This window comes from Macaca nemestrina, chromosome 3 (genome assembly GCF_043159975.1).
Source record: "Macaca nemestrina isolate mMacNem1 chromosome 3, mMacNem.hap1, whole genome shotgun sequence".
Taxonomy (NCBI): domain Eukaryota; kingdom Metazoa; phylum Chordata; class Mammalia; order Primates; family Cercopithecidae; genus Macaca; species Macaca nemestrina.
In genome coordinates, this window is record NC_092127.1 from 77,123,447 (window position 1) to 77,143,609 (window position 20,163).

Sequence of the window (20,163 nt, forward strand, 5' to 3'; positions counted from 1 at the left end):
CTAGAGACAGGGAGAGCACAGACGCACTGCTTGGGTGTAAGGCTGAAGCAGAGAGAGGGTGGGCTGCAGCGACTGCAGACCCAAGGCAGAGGAGTAAATGCATGTCGGGGAGTTGAGGGGACAGAGACAGCCTAGACGCCCAAGTCATAAGTTCTTCTCCTTCCCCAGTTCTGAGTAGAAAGTTTTCTTCCCAAGACTAGAATGGAGTTTTAGTTTTAGGAACTGGCTTTGCTTCAGGACATGGAGAAGACAAACCAGGCAAAGATCCCACAGGTAGTAAGGGTGGAGAGTTAAGGTAGCTAACTAAGAGACGGGCACTCACCACGGCAGTTTTGAAGCTATATGTCAGATCGGGGTAGAGAATGCATTTTATGTGCCCTATTCAATACAATTTAAATCACTGTTTCTTCCATGTTGTCCCTTCCCTATGAACTATTCCCAATACCTTTTCCAAGGCAGAGGACAGAGCAGTAAGAAGGAATAGAAGAAAACACTGAGGACAGTAAGTGGGGCTAGGGCTTAGATTGGATAAATCCCTATCCATCCCCACCCCCACTTGTTCTTTAGTAAAGATTTCTCTTTCTCCCTCCTCTTGCTGGGGTATCGGAATGAGGTCCAGGTAAAGGCAAAGGCAGGAAAACATTCAGCACATTCTTTCTCCTACTTTAATCTGAAGTGTAGCTACAACAAAGGGCACAGAATTTACAAAAATGTCAGGGCAGGGGAGCATGTGAGCATAATCCAGTCTAGAAAGAAAGAGGGTGCTTCCCCTGCCCTATTATCTAAATATGCTGGGACCTTTACTCCTAGAACTGCAAGAAGAATGAAAAAGAATAGGAAGGGTGTAGGGGAGGTTGGGGGGACAAGCACGAACAGAATGGAGATTTAAGGATCTCTGTGATCCCCGAGATGACCCTGAGAACATCAATTGGGGAACTAGATGAAAATTCACAGCAGACATGCGAATTTTTTGAAGAGGATGAAGAGCCAGGAATAGTGGCGTCTTCACCGAAGAAGTGACCACTTGATCTGTTCTTTGGCTGACTGCAGCACCTGAGACATGGTCTGCTCCGTAAGGGGGACATCTTCACCCCTTAATGCCACCCAGTGTACCACCTGCTGGGGATCACTCTCGAGGATCACCCCTCCATCTACAATTTCATCCACAGCCAAGAACAGCCCCTCCATGTTCTCCAGCAGTGCTCGCTTTTCTACATTTTTCCTCAGCATCTGGCTCAATGAGTCCAAGAGGCAGTTCAGAACTGCCATAAGCATCAGCTCATTTTCATAGGAGCTGCCAATCACATAGAAATAGAGATCTATACTGCGTTTGTATACCAATGTCAGGCCTTCCAAGAGGGCAATTCCACTGTCAATCCGATGGGTCTTATTGAAAATGTTCTTCTCAAAGGCCTTTTGCTCCTTGACACTGGGGTAGGTGTCGTCATAGTACTTGGCAAAAAGTCGATCTCCATCATTGTCCAGAATCAGGATGGCTTTGACAGTATACACGGAAGGTTCCAAAATCAGCGCCTCCATCTTGCCCCGCAGCTGGTGCCGACGTCTCCTTCAGCATTTTAAATAGTCAGGCTGTGACTAGAAATGTTGTCCAGGTGCTAAGACCTGGAATGGGGGCCTCAAAGCTTTGCCTGGTGCCCCATTTAAGTGTTGCTGAGCTGGTGTGCAAGTTGCAAGACAAAGTTCTCTTAACTCTCTCCTCTCTCTCCAGGAGCTGTGAGCTTCATTACCTGTGGTTGGGGGAGGGATGACAAAAGCACTCCCTTGGCCCCGTTGGCTAGTGTCTCACTAGGTCACATGCTCCCAAGTACACTGTCTCTGAGCCTGGAATAGCCCCAAGACTAGCCCATGAATTGCAGTCCTTGTGGCCTAAACTGCCTTTCAAGTTTACTTAGAACCCAAGAGCACTTTAGCTCTATGGTGGTGGGGCCAGCTGGAACTCAGGTTCTGACCGCTGGGCTGGACAATTCCCCTCTGGCTAGGGCTGGTCTAAATGCTCCCTCTGTGGGTGCTGGCTGATTTCTGACTCCTGTTGCTTTCCACTGTGACAGGGCTGTGCTGAGTTTTAATGCAAAGTCCCGTGATCACTGTGCTCTCCTTTAATGCACAGATTCTCTCTCCACATTACACAGCTGCGAGGGATGGGGGAGGGATGTTGTAAGTGATTCAAGACTGTCTTTCCTACCCTCTTCAGTGCCTCTTTCCTTGATATCATGTTAAACCAGTTACTGTGATCACTCACCTGATTTTTGGTTCTTATAAAGGTACTTTCTTGTCTGGATAGTTGTTCAATTTCGTGTTCCTGTGTGGGTGGGGGGCAGTGGTAGGCAATTGCTGGAGGGTTCTATTCAGCCATCTTGCTCTGCCTCCCGGATATGTGCATATTTTGGGAGAAAGGGTTTATTTTTATTAGATTTGCAAAGGTTTTTGTGAACATAGAGTAAAAAAAAATCACATTTTAAAAATATTCACAATTTTTATTAATTCAATATATATCTATGAGAACATAATGTGGGGCAGACACAGTTTTGAGGCTGGGGTACGATTGCGGAATCAGATAAAGATTCTTCTTCATCAACCTTACATCCTGGTAAGAGTAATATTTCACAAGAAACGTCATGCACATCAGTAAGAGAAAACACAATGAAGCCAAAATACGCAGATTCTAATTTCAGAGATACATGTTACCCAAGTATATACAATGGAAGAGACAGTCTTGGGGTTCTTATTTAGGTAGTGTGGAATATCTGAACAGCGGACCACTTTACACTGGATTCCTCACACGTTGTAGACATAACTATGGTGTCTTGAATGATTTGGTTTCCTTATTCTCAATGGTCTTCCAGATTTGAGAGTCTTTGAATACTCTGAGATAATGATGGCACATGTTGGTACAGGTCGGTCCTAGTGCGATTGGGGCCTGATCTTCAAGAAAGCCCCTTCTCCATTGAGTTCTATTATTTGCTCTCTTCTTTGGCTGGAGTTCTGCTAGTCTAGGTCATCATTAGCTGCCACTGGATGGAGCTATAGCTTCAGGCAAATAATCTTTCTATTGATTCCAGCAGTAATTTCCCTGACATTTAGCCCTCAATTTGCTTAGCTGTAATAAGTAAAGATTGTTCAGTTCCTGCAATTTTGGGGTTGTAGTATTTTATTACTTACTTGGCTGTATTCCCTGAGTTCTTTTACAGATTCTTAAGATGTATTTTTTAAAATTAGGTATGTTAATTTTGTTTTGGCAATTTTATGACACCCTGAAATAGAAAAATCCTGGAGTGTTGGAAACCAATACTGGTAATTACTGGAGTAGGTGTATTAAATGCTGCTGACATGTGTTTTCTGCAACCTCAATAAGTAATGACATGACTTAAACTTACCTTACACTGGGGGACCATTCAGTGGTTTCCTGTTGTCTTGAGAGAAATTGCAGAAATTGTAAATTGAAATATTTCTCAAGTTTCACCAGTTTTTATACACTGAAAACTATATCCAGAAAAATTAGTGTTATTTTCAACATCATATCAGAAAAGTTTTAGTTTTTTTGAATTTTTATCTATCTTCTATTATCTGCCTTTCTATTCATGATCTATTTTACTACTAGTACTGTGTAATCACTCTCTACTAATAGAAAATATTTTATGGAAAAACATTATCTCTCAAATCATCTACTAAATTATTACTTTTTGAATGGCCAATATTGCTCTAGAATCAGACTCTTAACCGAAGGCCAGTATAACACTAAGACCTATGCATGGTGAATTGTCATTATTATTTCATTTATGCCATCAATAATGAAAGACTTGAGTCATTTAAATATAATCTTTCTTACCTGTATTCTTGTCCTCTGTAGGTTCATTGCTCTTCTCCGTAAGCAAGAACGATGTCTCAGATCAGATGTACACTTAAAGATGGACTAGCCAATAGAAATCCATATTTTTATATTCATCTGGTTGAACTGAACTGTAAATTCTGTGACCTTGTATTAGAAATGATTACTACCATTCTATAAAGACATTTTAAAATTTCTAGTCATCCTTTACTTCTCCTTTAATAAATTAGTGATGAATTTCTAATAAAACAGTTCAATTAAAACATTTACTCCTTTATATATAATGTTTATTACTTTGTGATTTAAAGACTTATAAAATAACAAAATTGCTTCATGGAACAAGGCATACAAGTCCACTACTTCTTCAAATTGCTGATTTTTCTAGTTGCTTGCTTTTATTATAGGAGATGAAAAGAAACTTTCTGGGTTAAACATTGCTAAGACACATTAATTATAATGAAACAGAAAATTCCAATTTTAAAAGCACAATTAGAAAATTTAAAAGATGTATCTAAAATTATTTGGCTATAATATTAGTTCCCTGGATTGTAGGGTAAAATAAAAACACATCTGCCCAACTGACTAAGTCCCTTTTGACTGATTTACTCTTTAGATGCCACAGGTAACGTTTGTTGAAAAGACAATAGAATACATGCACAGAACCTGGGTTTTTTGTTGGATATGCCTGACACTGAACCCTAACTCCACCTCTTAGTTAACTACTCTAACACTAGACAAAAAAGATCTGAAAAATCTGGAATACCAGCCCAAGAAATTTGTACTTAACAGGAAATGCCTAAGTAGGCATCACTGATAGATTCTTGAGACAAGATGTCATATGATTAGAATATGTTTCTGTTTGTTCCTCCTTCAGGGATTAAAGCAGAAGCATTTGACTGGCTGGGAACAAGTCATAGGTCTATGTCCAGGCTGCCACAGGGCAGAGAAACCAGTGATTTATCTCCTTTTGCTCTTGTAATAAAAGGTGAGGACTGTACATCTAGTCAATAATACATATCTTGGGGAGCTACCCTGAAGATAAAAGCAGTTTGTATGCTGGCCATTAAAATGATGAGTTAGTTTTTACTTCCTTATGTTCAAGTTCTGTGGCTGATTCATTACACTCCTGTCACATTGTCCAGCATATGTGGTCATTTACATACATCCATTCACTCTTTCATTAATTTATTCATTCATAACTGAATGCCTGATCTATATATACCAAGCACAGTAAGCACAATTCGCAGCTCTCAGGGAGCTTAATTTTATGTTGGAGAAATAAATGACAAACAAATGACACAAAACAAAATAATTTTAGGGAGATATAAATGATAAAAGAACAACGAAATAGGTAGAGATAGAGAGTGATGGGGAGGTGGTCAGAGAATGCCTTTCTGATGTGTGACTTTAACTAAACATTTTAAACAATATTTATTGAACCAATGGATGGGCTGGAGGATTGACTACAGAGGAAAGAGAACCATAAGGAAATTGTAATAATCTAGGCAAGGAATCCAGAGGCTTTGTGCTTTCTGAGTATGATGTGCTGGTGCTTCTCCGTTTGTCCCTAAAGGTCTGTTCTTTGCCCTTTTGAATTCTGTGGGTCACATCACTTGAGTTCCATTGTCTCTGGATTTCAGTTGGGCTTGGTCAATGGAAACAAAACCAGAAGACTGAAGGGTAGGAGAAGAAAGAAGCTGGAGTATTTATTCCTCATGGACTATCACCTACACTCTGGGCCTTGGTTTTGGCAGTGGCTGCCTTCCTTCTTCTTGCAGTCACAGCATCAGTGAGGTGGACCCTCACCCTGGGATCCAACTCTCTTTGGGTTTCAGTAACACAACTGCCTAATCTTGCTCCTTCAGGCCTGTAGGTGGTAATCGCTTCCTGTGGTTGTGACTTCCTGCATGTTCATTATTCCTTACACCTCTGTAGATATTTTTTTCATCCATCTCTTAGCAGTTAATCCTTTAGGTGTGCATCTGTTTTTTGGAACTGTGACTGATACAGATAAGCAGACGGAAAATGAGAGGTAGATGGGAGAGACAGTGCAGTGGTAGCTGTAGGGTTTGGCATCTGGCTTGGTGTGATGGGGTAGGAAAGGGGGAGATGGAGAAAGAATGGCATAGCAAAAGGTAGAGAATCATGTAACTCCAGAGAAATGTTTGAACATTAAATAAAAAACTCATTCTAGACCCTGAAAAATGCATCTTCAGTAGAGTTGTGAGGATAGAAGCTAAACCACTTCTCTTCCAAACTGCTTTCTTAGACTATTGCTGCTTAAACAGATTCTCAACTTTTTGAGTATTTATGATTTAGAGTCAGTGTTAGAGAGGTTAATACTCCCTATTCACCAGTGTTCAGCATATGTTGGTTTTCTTGCCTAAGACGGAGTGATAGCAACTTGATTATTTGGACCTTATAAGGATCTCAGGCTTCTTTGTCATATCCATTATATTCAGACAGTGCTTAGCAAACAATTCTAAGCAGTTTTTGTTTGAGTGTAGCAGATGTGCAGTGAGTCTTATATCCACTGCATCTCAGACCTACCTCCTTGCGGTATGATGAGATGGGTAATTATAGTAGCCATTGTAATTATTTATATAAATATCTATTTCCCAACTAGATTATGAAGTTATTTTTTTCAGACAGGATTTCACTCTGTCACCCAGGCTGGAGTGCAGTGGCATGATCATAGCTCTCTGCAGCCTCAAACCTCTGGACTCCAGCGATCCTTCCACCTCGGCCTCCTGAGTAGCTGTGGCTACAGGAACTTGCCATCATGGCCGGCTAATTTTTTTATCTTTTATTTTAGAGATGGGATCTCACTATGTTGCCCAGGCTGGTTTTGAATTCCTGGCCTCAAGCATTCCTCCCTCCTCTGCCTCCTAAAGTACTGGGATTACAGACATGAGCCACCACACCAGGCCAATTATGGAATTTTTGAAGACAAGGATAGTATCTTATTCATCCTCAAACACACAATGCCTCGAATTCTGTGTCTCTCATACTCAACTGCATTTGAGTGTTGTCCATCTCATGCTGTCTCCATCTTCCTGAGCCAATGCTCTTTGGCAGGGTTGTGCTTCAGCTGTTGATGTTGGGATGGCTGACTTTGGTCTCCTGTTTTCTCTCTGGGTTTATTTGTGCACAACATATATTAGGGATTCAGCAGTCTTTATTATAATAACAAAGAAACAATGATAGAGAGGCTGCAAGTGTTTTTTCTTCCCTATGGCTATAAATATTAATAAACAGTCACTAAACTGAAAGTGATCCCAAAGAAGGGGGTTATGCTTTTCCCTCCATTGACTATTTAATTTGAAAATTAAGAAATGAATTCTGGGCCAGGCATGGTGGCCTGTAATCCTAGCACTTTGGAAGGCTGAGGTGGGCAGATCAGTGGAGGTCAGGAGTTTGAGACCAGCATGGCCAACAAGGCGAAACTCCATCTCTACCAAAAATACAAGGATTAGCCAGGCGTGGTGGTGCACACCTGTAGTCCCAGCTACTTGGGAGACTGAGGCAGGAGAATCACTTGAACCCAGGAGGTGGAGTTTGCAGTGAGCTGAGATCATGCCACTGTACTCTAGCCTGGGTGACAGAGCATGACTCTGTCTCAAAAACAAGAAAAAAGAAAAGAGAAATGAATTCTGAAAATTTTGTTCAGTAATACAGAATTTCAAGATGGCGATGCCATAATAGTTGATATTAAGGGCTATAATTGATACTATAGTTTAATCTGAAAGAGGCCTTTTAGGAGTTAAGTATGGAATGCTTTCCTTTAAGGATGCTACTTCATAAAGATTCAAAGGATTAAGATTCAAAGATTCAAAACACCTAGATAAGTTATCTATGACTCATACTTTAAAATGTTTCCCATTAGGAAAAAATTGGTTTTGTGGGACTTGGCCATCCCTTCCAGGTTGTATTCTGTGTTTTCAGAAGCTGCTAGGACTCCATTCTATTTTCTTTATGTGTAACTTTGTACTAGCAAACTTAAATATTTATCTACACTTTTTTCAAATGGCTAATATTCACTAAAGTGACATTTTAAAACAAAGAAAAATGGAGAATAATTGCTCCTTAGTTTTTGCTGGTCCTAAATAGCAAAAATGTATTATTAAGTATGAGTGGGGGAAAAGCATTAAAAAAAAAAAAAAAAAAAAAAAACCTTGACAAAAGCAAAAGAAATAGAATGGAGAACTGACACCTTCATTTAGAAGGAACTGTAACCCTGTAGCACCCAATGCTCTCTAATGCCATCAGCCAATTAGGAGCTGCCCTGAAGCCAACGCCTGAGAAAATGCAGTGGAATTGGTTTAGTTGTGTTAATGGCCTGCAGGTAGCTTAGTTCAAGAAGGTGGAAATTGACTACTCAATTGGGTGTGGTAATTAGGTCCCCAATTGATTTTTCTAAATTTGTCTATTTTTAACTGGAGGCTTTTTGTGCCAGTCTAAAAAAATCAAACAAGATTTAAATAAAATTCTTAAATATGCAAAAAACTGTGTTTTCTTTCTCCCCCATTAAAAAAAAACCTCCCACTAAAATTAATTTAACTTTATATCTCTGCCTTCTTTGGAAATGCATTTTCCCCAATGTTTCTGTATTTAATTATTTCATAGCATGCAGTTTATCATTAACTTTGCTTCTAAAAAGTCACTTATATTTTTCTTAAGATATTGAGACTTACCAGATCATGAAGATTCATAGAAAGCTGTTTGTCAGCTTTTAAAGTCCTGGCTTTAGTTTTGGGAAATCTGTTTTTTTTCCATTTCTCATTAACAGATTGATAAGGCAGGTATCCTGTGATAACTACGGTGGGAAATTAAAAACATTTTTATAGTTGTTTGAAATTTGCACAGATTATCTTTTAAAAATTTTAACCACCATAGCGTCATCTAGTGGACCAATTACATAGCTGTAGGGATCAAACCTATTAAATGTGATAAACAATATAATTCCTTCTGTCATTTTGGTTGTGATAAAGACCTTAAGGCACCTTCAATACTAGTGTAAAATTAATTTTTATATTCTACTGTCCTACTGAAAAAATGATATTCAATAGTTAATTTTAGGAGTCAATCCAAAGGTTAACCTAATAAATCTGAGGTTATTGTAATAAATAATTCAAACCAAGACGAGCCAGTAGAAACAGATGGTGCTTCTGGAAGAACCTGAAAATTTTCCACTCTTAAATGAACATAAACCTGCTTGGAGCTGTGCAACTCCATGAACTTCTATGCAGGCCTGTAAATCTATGAGGTTACTTTTTCTGTGATCTTGAGTCACATTCTTTTAATTTGATGCTTCTCAAGGTATGGAAAGCAAAGGCTAACTCAAAACACAAGAGAACAAGTTCTGGTTATTCTCACTTTGTATTGCTATCTTTCCTCCTCCTGCGATTGCTTCCTGCTCCTCAGTTTTACATGTCAGAATGTGTATTCCAGTAAGAGGACAAAAGGCATTTTAGCAAGCTTTTATTATACCTAAGCCTGGATTTAAGTCCCTCGATAACTGAATAGGCATATAATCCCATGGATTTCTTAAGGTAGTGAGTTGAGTCTAGATGAATTACAACATTTTTTTTTTTTTTTTTCCTGAGTCTTTTCAAATGATTAGCAACACTTCTGCGGACAATTGTGTTTGAAGGGTTACAGCTGGCTTTGATGAATAATCTGAAGCAGACAGCAAATAAATATGCAAGAAAAGAAAGAAAATGAAAATGAAAGAAGAGAAAAGAAGAAAGTGAATGCATGTGATAGCACTCTGTTTTTGATCATATGTTCATGCTGATAGGTTGAATTCTTTTGACCAAAAAAAGATGTTGATAAAGCTGTAAATTGAAGACGCGGTTGAAGATGAGCTTGTGAAGAGTATCTTGTTTTCAATGAGAGATAAGTCATTGACTCATAAAAATTGTGTTAGAAGTAAATACAAGATATGTAGTTGTCATCTAATTTATTGGTTTGATTTTATTTCTTTCATTTTTTATTGTTAATTTTTTGTAACTGTCCATCTTTTACTTATCTGTAATTGAACATATCATTTCATAAGGAAATGCAATTACTCACACAAATACATTGTCTGAATATTTCTGTACTACCAAGTTGCTGACAATAAAAAATATAAGGATTCACCAAATGCTGTCCAGAATGTGGAGAAACTGGATCATTTGCACATTACTAGTGGGAACGTAAAATGTACAGCAACTTTTGAAAACAATTTGGCAGTTTCTTGAAAACACTAAACATGCAACTACTACATGACCCAGCGATTGTGCTCCTGGGCATTTATCCCAGAGAAATAAAGTCTTATGTTCCCCAAAAATCTTTCCATGACTTTATCATAGCTTTATTCATAATGGCCAAAACTGGAAACAACTTAGATGTCCTTCAACAGGTGAATGGTTGAACTGTGGTACATCTATACCATGGATTATTTCTCAGAGATAAAAAGGAACAGACTACTGATGATATACACAGCAGCTTGGATGAATCTCCAGAGAATTATGCTGAGTGAAAAAAGCCAATCCTAAAAGGTTGCATACAGTATGACTCCATAAAAAATAACATTCTTGAAATGACAAAATTATAGAAATGAAGAATAGATTAGTGGTGGATTTAGAAGGGGGGAAGGGCAAAGGGAAAGTGGGTGTGGCCACGAAAGGGCAACATGAGGGATCCCTGTGATAGAAGTAATCTGTATCTTGGTTATATCAGTGTCATGATCTTGGCTGTGATAGTACCATAGTTTTCCAAAATATTACCATTGGAGAAAATGGGTAAGCTGTATATGATATCTTTGCTTTCTTTTCTTTTTCTTTTTTAAAAATTTTTATTGAGATGGAGTCTTGCTCTGTTGCCCAGGCTGGAGTGCAGTGGTGTGGTCTCTGCTCACTGCAACTTCTGCCACCCGGGTTCAAGCGATTCTCGTACCTCAGACTCCCAGGTAGCTGGGACTACTGGCATGCACCACCACACTTGACTTATTTTTTTGTATTTTTAATAGAGACGGGATTTCGCCATGTTGGCTGGGCTGGTCTCGAACTCCTGATCTCAGGTGATCTGCCGGCCTCGGCCTCCTGAAGTGCTGGGATTACAGACGTGAGCCACCATGTCTGGCCGAGATCTCTGTTTTTTTAAACTGCATGTAATCTATAATCATCTGAAAATAAAAGTTTAATTAAAAATATATAGTAGGGTTTACATAAGATAGCTCAATGCTGAATTGATGAATGTGAACTCAAAATACATTCTAAAATATCCTATTTGAATTAAGTCTAATAACTTAAAAGTTTGGATCATACCATACATAATTCTTACTATGAATTTATTTTTGATTTTTATGAGTACATAGTAGGTATATATATTTAAGGGGTACATGAGATATTTTGAGGCATGTAATGCATAATAATTACATCAGGTTAAATGGAGTATTCATGACCCCAAGCATTTATCATTTCCTTGTGTTTCATCTTTAGCATTAAAAATGAATTTTATCACACCACTGCAATATTCCTGTTGTGAAAACGATTGTATTGCTATTAGTAAAGGGAAAGAAATAAAAGAAAATATTCCCTAGTGTAAATAATATAATTCATTAAGAATACAGATGTGGGTAAAGTGACTTTATCTTGTGTTTTCATCACTGCTGTTTAATAATAGAGTTTTAAATTATATAAATAAACTATATAAATAATATAGTTTCAATAAATTCTGATGAAACAGAACTGTTCTCTAACTTTTAGTGAAAGTTTGCAGAACAACCTTTTAATATGTTGACTGATTTCTAATCACCTTGCCTTTGTAAGTGGCATTACCATGTAGAAGGTTCATACCTATCTTTTGTGATTAAAGTTATAGGAGGAATGATTTTCTATATCCATGGATATTTCATATGTTGAAAGAGCTGAGGAGTTCAAATGAGCAGTGTGTCTACACCAAATCCAAATAGATAACTGAAAAGTGAAATATTCAACCAACTCTGAATTAGTTGACCATGCTATTCCATGTATCTAAGGAAATTGATTTTATTTTACCAAATAGTAGACTGGATATTTAAGTTGTCATAAAGTAAACACAAGTCTCCATGAGTTTTTAATCTCAGAATGAAAAAAGAATCAAAATATGTTACTGGGTGACTCAAAGATGCTGTAGTGTCTACATGTTTAGTGGTGTCCTAGATGGTTGAACACATCATTCTGACCATAGAGAATTTGATAGTCATATTTTATTACTACTCTATAAGGTCAGCTTAATTTCACATGGGGTATTAGCTGATATAAGAAAAATTTGTTTTAATAGTACATTGGGATCTTAAAAATTAAAAAGAAATATATTATACTTCCACATGTTAAGGAAAATTCTAAGGCATGTGAAGAGATTCAACATTGGGGTGGATTAATTAGATAATCTGGATTAAAAAAAACTTCTGCTGAATTCACTCATTTATTGACAATGCTTCCTAACTGGCTCCACCCTTAGCTGATGGACAGATACTTGATCTATCTTAAAATGTCTAATCTCTTCTTGATTTATTGGCATAAACCTCCTTGACAGGTGTTTTTGTTTGTTTGTTTTGAACCATGACTTCAGGAAAAGTTGCACCCTTGGAGCAGTGGTGACTATTGCACTCAGTGCTGTTTTCCTTGTGCTTTGTATTTCATCACAAATAGCGTTTCTATGATTCAGATTAGAAGAGGGGATATCTATTCAGATATTTCTGTTCTATATGTTTACAAGACTTATAAGATTAAATGAGTTAATATACGTAAATTGGAATAGTGAATGACACATACTAAGTGCTATAAGTCTTAGCCATTATTATCATGGTATTTGCTATTATTACTATTACTTCCTTGTCTCGATTGTTTGGCAAGTATTCTGCAAAGCTAACCCTATAATGACAATATTTTTTCCTCATCTCAAGCACATCATTGCAATCTCAAATAGCTATACATAAGTATTTTGAATTTTAGTTTCAGTTCTAATATAGAAAGTAATTTAAAAATACTTTTAAACTGTAAAATATAACATGTGTATAGAATAGGCCACAAAACAAAAATATAGCTTAATGAGGCTGGGCACAGTGGCTCACACCTGTAATCCCAGCACTTTGGGAGGCCGAGGCGGGTGGATCCCGAGGTCAGGACTTGGAGACCAGCCTGGCCAACATGGTGAAACCCCGTTTCTACTAAAAATACAAAAAAATTAACCAGGCGTGGTGGCGGATGCCTCTAACCCCAGCTACTCGGCAGGCTGAGGCAGAGAATTGCTTGAATCTGGGAGGCGTAGGTTGCGGTGAGCTGAAATCGCGCCACTGCCCTCCAGCCTGGGCGACAGAGTGAGACTCAGTCTCAAAAAAAAAAAAGAAAAAAAAAGAAAAGAAAAGAAAAGAAAAGAAAAATATATATCTTAATGATTTGTTACAAACTAACCACCCACAGAACCCACTCAAGTCTAGATATAGTATTGTCACCCTCTCGGAAGTGCCCTTCCACACTTCCTCTCAGTCATTGCCCCCTGTATGCTTCCTAAAGTTAACTAATATCCTGACTAATACTGTAATCATATCTTTTCTTTTTTTTAGAAGGAATCTCACTCTGTCACCCAGGCTGGAGTGCAATGTCGAGATCTTGGCTCACTGCAACCTCCACCTCCCGGGTTCAAGCGATTCTTCTGCCTCAGACTCCTGAATAGCTGGATTTACAGGAACGCACCACCAAACCGGGCTAATTTTTGTGTTTTTTGTGGAGACGCAGTTTCACCATGGTGGCCAGGCTGGACCTGACCGGGCGTGGTGGCTCATAGGTGGCCGGGCGTGGTGGCTCACATCTGTAATCTCAGAACTTCGGGAGGCCGAGGCGGGTGGATTCTTTGAGCTCCGGAGTTCAAGACAAGCCTGGGCAACATGACGAAAACCTGTCTCTAAAAAGAAAATAAAAAATTTGAGATTTTCATTGTATGAACATACTGTAATTTATCATTTTCCATTTACTGGTTGACGTTTGTATTGTTTCCAGTTTTTTTGATATCATGAATAATGTTGACAGAAACACTCTTGAACACGTCTCTTGAACCACATGTGCATACATTATTGTTAGTTATGTAAGTGGAAATAGTGGGTCAAAAAGCATACATATCTTCCATTTTAAAAGATAGTTATATTGTTTTTCATATTATTTCTACTGACATTACTCCTGTTATTAGTGTTAGAGTTCCCACTGTTCCACATTCTTTCATATACTAATAGTATTCGACTTTTTCATTCTGGCCATTCTCATTGGTTACCGTAGTATCTCACGATGGCTTCAATTTCAATTCCCCGTTTACTAATGACATTGAACACCTTTCATATTTTCCAGCCATTTAGATATCCTCTATTGTGAAGCAATTGTTTTAAGTCTGCTGCCCACATCACTGTTGCACTGACTTTCTCTCTTTGCTTTGTTGTGGACCTGAGACTCTTATGGTGTCTTTTAAAGAAAAGGAAGTTTTGAACTTTAATATAGTCCAATAAACCAACTCTTTCTTTCATAATCTTTCATGTAGACTAAATTTAATGTAGTCTGATTTATCAACCCTTTCTTTCATGGTTTTTCTGTTTTGTTTAAGAAGTCTTTCCCTCCCCCAAGGTCAAATATATTTTCTAATATAGTCTTTAAGAAGTTATATAATTTGCCTTTCATATTTTTGTATATGGTGTGAGGTAAAGGCCAAGTTTTATTTTTTTTTCACATGGGCACCCAATTGTCTCAGCACCAGTTGTTGAGATAATAATCCTTTCCGTGCTGTTTAGCAGTGCCATCTTTGTTAAAAATCAGCTGTCCATACTTGAATGTCTCTTGAATCTCTGTTCTATTCCGAAGGTATATTTATCATTCTTGTGTCAATACCATATTGTTTTAATAAGTGTAGTTTTATATAAATCTTGATATCAGGATAATTTTGGCCTTCATTATTTCCATATAAATTTAGCATCAGCTTGTTGAATTCCGCAAAACAAAACAAAATAGAGCAAAAGACTGCTAGAATTTTTATTGGGATTTCATTGAATCTGTAAACAGTTTGGGGTACACTGATTAATTTCTAACGTAAAAATTTTTCTACATATTTTAAAATCCACTTTACCTTATTAGCCAGAGAAGATACTGTAGATGTCAGTCTTTCAAAATTTATTAAAACTTGCTTTATGGTCCTGAAGAAAGAAGAAGTAAAATCTAATACTATTAGTATTTGAAAGAATGTGGAACAGTGGTAACTCTAATTTTTATGAGGGAATTATATGTGCTCAGAAAGGATGTGAATGATATGTGCTTTAAAATGAATTATATGGCCTGAGAAGAAAATGTTCTGTGTCTGTGAGTTAGGTCAAATTTTATTAATCATATGTTCAAATTATCTAAGTTCTTACTGATATTTTGTCTGTTTGTATTAACATTTACTGAAAGGTCTGTTAGAATTTTCCACTATGGTTGTAGATTTGTCTATTTTTTCTTGGAGTACTATAAATTTTTAATTTAATATTGTGTGGCTATGTGATAATGTGTTTATACATTTAGAAGTAAATTTCCCTGGTAAATTGAACTTTTGTCCTTAAGAAATGGACTATTTTATCTCTAGCAATGCTTTTTTCTTTCATATCTATTGTGTTTTAGATTGATATAATTACACTATTTTTTTGGTTTCATGGCATAACATTTATCATTCTTTTACTTTCAACTTTATGTATTTGCTTTAGGTGTGTCTATTATAGCATAGAATTAAAAAATTCTATTATAATATTTTAATCTAAATTGAAACATTTAAGTCTGCTTTTAAATTTAATGTAAACACTAATTTATTTAGATTTAAATACAAATATGCCATGCAAGCACTAACCAAAAGAAAGCTAGCGCCCCTTGTGGCTAACCCTTCTCCTTCTAGCTCTACAGTACTAGCAAAATCACTGTTCAGCTTCTTAACCTTTCTGCTACCCCTCCGGGATTTTTCAAATCTCCCAGGGAATGAGTAGCTTCAAATGTAATGCTCATCTCCTTGGTTCCCAATCCTTCTCAGATCCTGGTCTCATAATTCTTCACTATTTTTTTTTTAACCTTTTGTGCTTTGGAGAATATATTTTAAAAAATATTTTTGTTCAGTCTTTCTAGCTGAGCGTTTGTCCAAATTAACTAGTTTGCCGTTACTAGATTCCTGCAATCATGTTTTCTAAAAAGTCTTATGTAGAATGTGCTTAATTTAGTCATTGGAAATTATCTGTATATGAAAACAGAAATGATGCAAAATTGAAATTGGTTTTCAGAATGTAGGTAATCATGAAATACTGCAATTCTTTTGGGATGATCCTATTGTAATCTTAGTGCTAGAGTAGCCCTAATCAGAGATCCAAAATAGTGTATACTAGGTCAGCAATACATTTCCAGGTTACAATATGATGACAGATACAGAAATCAATGTCATAATATAATCTCAGAAGCCTAAGGAAAATCCGAGGTGCATTGTACTTATTCTTAGGATAGAACCAACTATAATCCCTTATAAATGAAATGTATACTGTGATGTCATGTGTTTCTTTGTGTGAATTATTACAAGTGGTTCTTTTGTGAGGAAGTGGTGCTTTAATTCAAAACTCCATTTGCCTTACCTGATTATTCTTTTAAAATTGTCTGTACACCAAACCTCTGTGACATGCAGTTTACCTATATAACAAACCTGCACATGTACCCTGGACTTAACGGAAGTTAAACAAATAAAAAACTAAAATTTACATTATGAATTTCCCCAGAAGTTTAGTTTGTATGGATGTTTCATATAATTTAAGTAAGAGACCAATAAATGTTTTGAATTGGATTTATCTATTGCACTTTCCTTTGATATTTAGCAAAATTTACATAGATTTTTTCCCTTTCCTCTCTAGGGTATATTTTTGTTAATATATAGCTTTAAGTTAAATACTAACAATCTTACTCTAAAAAACAGTATTCAACTTATGCTTGGATATTTCCAAAATAGAATAATTGTTTAAAATATTTAGAGTAACAAAAATATAGGCTGAATGTATATATTTTACATTTTCTTAAAATACCCAACAGTAACTATTATGATTAGATACCTGACACTATTCTAGACAGGTTTATCAAGAACCTCCAGAGTGAAAACCTGCCATAGTCATCTGCTTTACCTGTGATAGGTGCTTATGCTATCAACATTACTTTAAGGGTTCTAGGGAAGGCTGCCTTTTCCATTGATGAGAACAATTCAAAGTTTCTTTTCAGCATGGGCTTTGGAGTCAGGTCAATCTGGGTTTCAATTTGGGTCTGTCACATGCCAGCTTGACTCTAGGTTCCCTAATATTTTTAAAGTTTGTTTCATTATTTGTTAAAATGGAGACAAATGGGGGGTCTAGAAAAAGAAAACACTGAGAAAAGATAACCTTCACAAATTTCAGAACGTCGGTGTGAGACGACCTGGGGCGTATGTTTCTGCTGCTATAAGATTTATATGTAGATATGTATAACTGAGTTTTGGGTTTACCTTGCATTTTACTTGGATTAAAGATTTGAACACATTAATGTATGCTCTTTTTGCCCTCTTAACAAAACACTTTTATATAATTTTATTACTAATTAAATTTTATATGGAATAGTATGGGTAAAGGGGATTTATACAGAAAAAAAATCTGAGATGGCTACTGGTCTAGACCAGGTTGTCTGCAGACTACATCTTGTGGGCCAAATCTTCCTGCAAGCTGTGTTTATAAAGTTTTATTGGAACACAACGACTCTCATGCATTAAACATTATCTCGGGCTGTTTCTGTGCTTTTGTGACAGAGTCGAGTAGTTGTGATAGAGACCATATGCCCTGTAAAGCTTAAAATATTTACTATCTGGTCCTTTGGAGAAAAGGTTTGCCATGCCTGGTCTAGAGGATAAAAATAGAGGAAAATCAAGCGAGGCCTGGTGGTGGGCTCTTTCAGCAGTCCCCTATTGGGTTATTCCTTCTAATGTCTTTCCTTTCTTCTTCCTTTCTTGCGCAAAAAGGAAGTGCTAAACAAGATTGAACTCTTCTGTCCCGTGAGTCTCCATTTTCGTAGAAAGGAGAATCTGACCAGTCATTAATAACACCTTACTATGAGTTAATTTGTGTGTGCCACACCTTTCTTATGAACAATTTTGTTTTTAAAAGGAATTGATACAATGCTAATTTGTCAGTTTGTAACACAAATAAAAAATAAAAATAAACCCAGGAATGAAAATATGTTGAGGGAAGTTTATTCAGTAGGATAAGTCTTTTAATATTAGAACTTCAGACTTTTTGGAAACTGGGTAGGAACAATGTTTAAGATGTCAACAAGACTTTCTTGGTGTGCTCAGGTTAGGCAGACTGTCACTTCACTTTAGTGGTCAGGTTTGTTTCCAGAACATTGCCATTTTTTGGTGTGTATATATCTATGTCTTAAATATATAATATCTGTTTTTCTTTCTATTCTTTCTTTATTTCAGCTCATGCCCCTAGTTATGCATTCCTCAACACTTTATTTCCATGTGTCTGAAGAACAGGCTTAACGGTGCCTTTAGTTATAGATATTTGTTTTATAACCAAATAACTATACACTATAGTGGCCAATAATATATTTAATGTGGTTATGATAATTTTACATTACCATGATTATCTTATCATCAGTGTTTATTCAGATCTCAAATGGGCATTCATTCGAAACATAGATGTACATTATTAAGCAATGTGATAATATGTTTAGTTAACATGTTTAGTACTTAACCATGTACCAGTACTTGCTGCTGCAAAAACTCTCTCTCTGTATGTGTGTGTGTGTATATATATATACATACACATATATGTGTATATATATGTATAAAATGTTCATTTTAACTCACTCAATAGCATTGCGGTAGGTCCTATTTTTATCAGTCTCTTATTTTATAAATGAGAAAATTGAGATACAGAGAGGTTAAGTAACTTACTCAATACTACAGAGCTGGTAAGCAGAGGAGTCAGTATTAAATCGTAGGCAGTGTGACTCTAAAGTTCCTGTTGTTAGGCATTGTGCTGTATTGCCACAGACACATATGCCAAACATTAATATTTGCTTATAAAAGATATTCAAAAGGTAATAAAATATTCTTTTGAATAATTAGTTCTGCAAATGAATCTAAAATAAAATTTAATTGACATATGACGTAAAATTGGTAGAAATAATTTGTTTCATAAAGAGTATTGTATTTATAAAATAAATCCTGGTCTCCTTTCCCCAACTAGTTTTCTGTTTGTTTATTTTTGCCAATTTGTACTATTCTTGTATTTTTTGATTTATGCATGCACCATCTTTTAATAAAATCAGAAAAGGGAAACTAATGAAAGTCAATATACCTTTGCCAAGGCTAAAATTAATTGTTCTGGGGTGTTTTCTGTTGAATGACATTTAGGGATTTACTGCTGCCCTCCTGGCTGCTTCCTTGTCTCTCAGTGAGCCTCGTAAGTTGGAAATCTGCACGGGTACCCCAGGGTCATACACTGAATCATATACTGAGCTTTTCTCAGTATTACCTTTCAGACAAAATGATTACTGAGTGTTTTGTAAGGACATAACACGGTGTAGTGGAAAGAACATTGGACTGGACATCTCAAGTCCTGGGTTGAAAATCTGATTCCACTGATGACTAGCTGTATCATTGGGCAAATTACTAAACATCTAAGTTTCAGTCAACTTATTGGAACATGGGGATGATAATATCTATATTGTATGATTGTTTCTGAGGTAGTAAGTGAACATGTGTTCTTAGATGTTAATTAATCTTTAAATTGCACTTTTTTCTCCTTTTGAGATCTTGATGAGGCTAGCACATACATATCAAATGGATTTGTGTTTGCAAAGTGCAAACTGTATAACTCGTCATTTTTCTTGCATTACTTCACTTAAATACATAAGTCTTACTTGGCAGTATCATGCTATACCTGTCAAAAATGATAGTAATGAGAAAAACATAACCATGTTTAAGAGCAGTTTTGTTCAGGGTAACACTTAGACTTCAGGTTCTGTAACAGCTAGAGGGGAACCTGTTACAAATATATTTTCTTTGTTCCTCATCAAAAATGAAGAAACCAGTGACTGCATCAAGATAAAAATGTGTAATGCTGTCTTTATTTCCTTTGGAATTTGTATGACACAAATGGGAGATATTTTTGATAAATAACATGTTGGGTAGTTTTTGTATCCAAAGAGATAAGGCTTTTTAAAAGACTTCTAAGTTCTTAATTTTCATCACAGTGTCATGAGGTAGTCAGAAAAACATAA

At 36.5% G+C, this 20,163-nt stretch overlaps 1 pseudogene; it reads right to left on the bottom strand.

Moving 5' to 3' along the window:
* Window positions 1–642: 642 nt before the first annotated feature.
* On the bottom strand, window positions 643–1,558 carry LOC105486239 (coatomer subunit zeta-1 pseudogene; annotated as a pseudogene).
* Between the last annotated feature and the right edge of the window lie 18,605 nt (window positions 1,559–20,163).